The sequence below is a fragment of the Heterocephalus glaber genome, unplaced genomic scaffold (genome assembly GCF_053883595.1).
Source record: "Heterocephalus glaber isolate CG9 unplaced genomic scaffold, H.glaber_assembly_v1.0 deba00000281, whole genome shotgun sequence".
Lineage (NCBI taxonomy): Eukaryota > Metazoa > Chordata > Mammalia > Rodentia > Bathyergidae > Heterocephalus > Heterocephalus glaber.
In genome coordinates this window covers 33,250,957-33,256,600 of record NW_028258139.1, presented here as the reverse complement: position 1 = coordinate 33,256,600, position 5,644 = coordinate 33,250,957, and the positions used below count along the sequence as shown (strand labels likewise).

Here is a 5,644-nt window from a genome sequence, read left to right as displayed (position 1 = left end):
CCCTAATTTCTCTCAGTGAGTCTGTTATTTTTGTACAAGAAGGCTATTTTGTTTTTGAGTGTTGACCTTGTATCCAGCTACTCTGCTGATCCTGTCAATTAATTCTAGAAGGCTTTTGACTGAGTTTTTTTGATCTTCTATGTAAAGTATCATATCATCAGCAAATAATGATAGTTTCACTTCTTCCTTTCCTATCTTTATTCCTTTTACTTCTTTCTCTTGTCTAATTGCTATGGCTAATGTTTCCAGAACAATATTGAACAGGAGTGGTGGTAGTGGGCATCCTTGTCTTGTTCCTGATTTGAGCATGAAAGTTTTCAGTTTCTGACCATTTAGTATAACGTTGGCTGTTGGTTTTTCATAGATAGCCTTAATCAGGTTGAGATAAAGACCTTCTATTCCAATTTTCTCTAGCATTTTTATCATGAATGGGTGCTGGATTTTGTCAAATGCCTTTTTTGCATCTATTGAGATGATCATATGGTTTTTGTCCTTGACTCTGTTAATATGGTGTATTACATTTATTGATTTTTGGATGTTGAACCATCCTTGTATCCCTGGGATAAATCTGACTTAGTCCGGGTGTATGATCTTCTTGATGACCCTCTGTATTCTGTTTGCCAGTATCTTGTTGAGGATTTTTGCATCTATGTTCATTAGGGAGATTGGCCTGTAGTTCTCTTTTTGGGTTGGGTCTTTCCTTGGTTTTGGAATCAAAGTAACACTTGCTTCCAGGAAAGTATTTGGAAGCCTTGCTTCCTGTTCAATTTCCTTGATGAGTTTAAAGAGTAATGGCATTAGTTCTTCTTTAAATGTCTTGTAGAATTCAGCAGTGAAGCCATCAGGACCTGGGCTTTTCTTTGATGGTAGATATTTTATTACATTTTCAATTTCACTCATTGTAATTGGGTTGTTTAGAATTTCTATATCTTCTTCATTTAACTTTGGCAATATGTCCATTTCTTCTCTGTTTTCCATTTTATTAGAGTACAAGTTCTCAAAGTAGGTATTGATGATCCTCTAAATTTCTGCTGAATCTGTTGTGGCTTCACATTTTTCATTCTTAATTGCATGGATTTGAGCCTTTTCTTTCCTTTTTTGATAATGTTGGCTAAGGGTTTATCAATTTTATTCATTCTTTCAAAAAACCAACTCTTTGATTCATTGATATTTTTGTATCATTCTCTTAGTCTCCAATGCATTTATTTCTGCTCTCATCTTTATAATTTCCTTTCTTGTATGAGCTTTCAGTTTGTTATACTCTTCTTTTTCTAGGAGCTTGAGGTTCTGCATTAGGTTATTTAACTGAGTTCTCTCTGTTTTCCTAATATGGGATTCACTGCTATGAATTTCCCTTGGAGAACTGCTTTCATTGTGTCCCACAGATTCCTGCATATTGTACTGGCACTATCATTTACTTGTAGAGACTATCTAATTTCTTCTTTAATATCCTCTGTGACCCATTGGTTGTTCAGGAGGGTGTTATTCAATTTCCATGTGTTTGTGGGAGTTTTGCAGTTTCTTATGTTATTGATCTCCAATTGTGTTGCACTATGGTCTTATAATATACAGGGGTTAATTTTGATTCTTTTACATTTACTTAGATATGTCCTATGAGCTAGCATGTGATCTATTTTGGAGAATGACCCATGGGCAGCTGAAAAGAATGTGTATTATGATTTTGTAGGGTGGAACACTGTAAACATCTATTAAGTCCATTTGTTCAATAGCTTTGTTCAGTTCTAGAATTTCAATGTTAATTTTTTTCTAGTTGATCTTGTGATAGAGGAGTTTTGAGTTCCCCCACTACAATTGTGTTATTTTTTATTTGGTTTTTCATGTCTATTAATATTTGTTTTGTATAGTTGGGGGCATTCATATTTGGTGCATAAATATTTAGGATTATCATCTCTTCCTCTTGGATTGTTCCCGTCACAAGGATGTAGTGTCCATCTTTGTCTATCTTAATTAGTTTTGGTTTGAAATCTACTTTGTCTGCAAATAAGATTGCTACCCCTGCTTTTTTCTGGGATCCGGAAGCATGGAGAACTGTTTTCCATCCTTTTACTTCCAGTCTATGAATTTCCTTTTGAGTTAGGTATGTTTCTTGTATACAGCATATTTCTGGGTTTTCCTTCTTAATCCATTCTGTCAGTCTGTTTCTTTTGATTGGTGAATTGAGACTATTAACATTGATTGTTATAATTGAGAGATATTGACTCATTTTGCCATGTTTTATTGTTGTTGTCTCTTTTCTTATTTTTCCCCCTTTCCCTTTAGTGCCTTTCCTTGCATGGTGTCTTCTCTCTGTTGGCCCTCATGGAGTTGTGACCTTCATTGGCTTTTTCTAGGATATTGCATAAAATTGTTTGGAGTCCTGGCTTGGTGTTCATGAAATTTCTCAAGTGTTCTTTATTGTGAAAGTATCTAATTTCACCATTGATTTTGAAAGATAATTTTGCCAGATACAACAGTCTAGTTTGGAAGTTATTTTCTTTTAGGGCTTGAAATACTTCACTCCAGGCTCTCCTTGATTTGTGGGTTTGTGTTGAGAAATCTGCCATGATTCTGATGGGCTTTCCTTTGTAGGTGATTTGTTTCTTTTCTCTAACTGCCTGTATTATTTTGTTCTTCTGTTGGGTTTCTGGGATCTTGACTGTTATATATCTAGGTGTAGATTTTTTTTATCATGGCTGGGTGGAGTTCTATATGCCTCACTTATCTGTATGTCCAGTTCTCCACTTCTGTCTGGGAAGTTTTCTACTATTACTTCTGTGAACAGTTTTTTAAATGTCAATTGTACTTTCTTCTGTTTTTTCGTGGACTCCTATGAGTCTTATGTTATTCTTCTTTGCATCATCTAGGAGGTGTTGGATTGATTTCTCATGGTCCTTTACTATCTTTAAGAAATCTCTGTTTTCATGGTCCTTAACTGTGATCCTATCTTCTATATCTGCTATTCTGTCTTCAGATTCTCTCAGTCTGCTCTGCATGCTTTCAGTGGAGTTTTTAATCTCCTGAATATCTGTTTGAATCTGTTTCATGGATTCCATTTCTTTCTTACGTTGGGTGATCCTGGTTTCCATTTCTTTCTTATGCTGGGCATTCATGGCTTCCAGCATGTTTCAGTCTCATCTATTTTCTTGTCTGTTCCTGCTCTAGAGCCTCTAATCATGTCTTTCACTCTACTTACCATCTCTGTATTTATCTGTGAGATTATTTCTGCTTTGAATTTTTCTAGAGCCTCATGTATCTCCTATGTTACTTCCTGTGCTATCAGTTCAGGGTGTCCAGGTGGTTGATTATCTGACTTTTCCACCTCATGTTCCCCAGAATTTCCTTTTTGTGGCATGGAAGCCTGCATCTGTGCCTTGCTTAAATGTCTTCTCATTTTTGTTTTTGGTGCTGTCCTTAGTTTAATTCCTGGGTTGATATTTCAAAATTGCTTAATGCATGTATCTTTATTGGCAAGTTATTTTTCTTGGCAAATGTCTGACTTGTTTCTCTCCTCTTCTTGAGGAAGCCCCCTTCTGGAAACACAACAATTTATTTTCAATTTTTGCTTCTGTAATTATTTTCCAGGTGCTTCTTGAGAAACAGCAGCTGTTGGTCATGATGAGATTTTCCCTGCCTAATAAAGAAGTCTCCATGAATTAAATAAACAATTCCAAAGTTTGTATACTTAAAAATATGATCCATCAACCACATCATTTGAGCAACAACCAGTCCTTTGTCCTGCAGGCACATCATCAGGATGCACACGTCTCCTGTGGACTGATCATTCACCAACACCACGGCTTCATCTCTCCAGATTGCTTTAACTTCTTCCCCCCATTCCATCACTGTGTATCCAGCATGCCATCCCCAGGAAGCCACCATTCCCAAAAGCCATTTGTACATGGTTCCTTCAATAAACCAAAACTGCTTACTGTCCAGCCCACAAATGGCTGTAGAAGAATTACATAGCAGATGTAGGACGGACTAGTGACCAGGCTGTTGGTGACCATGAAGGCAAATCTCAGCAGAGCTTTCACTAGGATCCAGCCCAGCCTCAGTGCTCCTTCCAAATTCACAGCCTTTCCCACACTAGAGTCCGAGCCCTCAGTCTCAGGCTGGGGGCGGGCCACTGGGGCCGCAGGGGCAGGTGGTGCTGGAAGAATGCATGGCCAGCAGGAGGGTTGGCAAAAGCAGCATGGTGGGGCGTGGTGCGGGCGCTGGAAGACGCGGTCCCCGGGGCCCGGTGGCGCTCGCTGGCAGGAAGGGTGGCAGAGAAAGCAGTGCAGGCCTGAGCAGTGGAGACCACTCCAGAGTGCCCCCTAATGAGCAAGGTGCCACTACTGCACACCTGTCCACTCATCTGTGGGGCTCTAGGCTGGGATCTTGAGAGCTGGAGGCCGGGGAGCAAGCAGAAGCCACACCACCCTCATGCCTCAAGAGCCCCTCAGCCTCTTTTGGTATTCTGGATTTTTTAAGATGTTTGCCTGTAACTCTAGTTGGCTTATAGGTAAATGTAATTAAAGACATGCTTCTCCCAGGTTGACAGATTATGCAAATAGTGTCAACTGGTTTTACAAATACAGTACATATTGTTGTTATCTATATAAAAACTCAGGAATCTTTCATTGGTCAAAAATAGTGTGTTAATTATTATGATCTGGCTATCAGGTCAACTAAAAATTTGTTAAGATAATTAAATAAAGACTCTTGAGCTTAGGAAAACTACTGAACAGGACCTCCCTTGGTAAATAAAGGAGTGGCTGCCTGGAAAAAATTTATTCCAGACTTTGTTCACAAAGGGGACTCCAATAATTTCCATAGCCTTGTGGGAAATACATTGCTAAATATATTATTGTGATATTCATACATTGGTCATTGTCAAATGGCTAAGTTTTCTGTGGGAAAACAATGAAGTTTTATATAAAATATTCTTGGTACAAAACAAAATTAAGGGACAAAGGGTTTCATGTAATTGATATTCATTGTTACTAAATACCATTCATGCCTTCGAGGTGTACAAGTCTTGTAGGATATTATTTATGGTAATGATCTTTTTTGACTCAGGTATGTGCCTTTCTCTTGCATTCCAGCTACTTGTGATAAGAGGTACATGTCAAGCCAGCATGAGAAAATCAGCCAAATAATAGTTTTCTTAAAAACTTATGTGATGTATATTATATGTGTCACCACACTCAGGGATGTTCAGCCACCAAACAGAAACAATGTCACACACTAAAATTAGAGGCTAGACATTATGAACTCCTAAGATACATTTATAGGTCAATATATATGTTCTCTTTAGATGGCATCCTACTAAAGGATAACAAATAAGAGTTTTCTTTATGCCATTTAATGGCTTGTGATCAGATGAAAGTGTTTGACTGAAAGACTATTCATTATTAGGATAGACATGTAAGTGTTACAAAGAAGATATCATCATGATTGTTATGCTAAAATATTACCTGTGGCTCTTGATCTTAAGTTTTTCTATACAATATATAACTGTTGTCTGTTAACATTTTACCAACCATGGTTGGTAAAATAGCAGCCTTCTAACTGTGCTTTATACTTCAAAAGTGCCTGATGTCTTAACTATTATAATAGTTAAGCTCACTGCTCCTACTGAAATATTTATGTCACTGATCTT

General features: G+C 37.7%; 1 pseudogene; it reads right to left on the bottom strand.

Annotated features, from left to right (window-relative positions):
* Nucleotides 1-3,220: 3,220 nt before the first annotated feature.
* Nucleotides 3,221-5,000, bottom strand: LOC101699039 (acyl-CoA:lysophosphatidylglycerol acyltransferase 1 pseudogene; annotated as a pseudogene).
* Nucleotides 5,001-5,644: the final 644 nt, after the last annotated feature.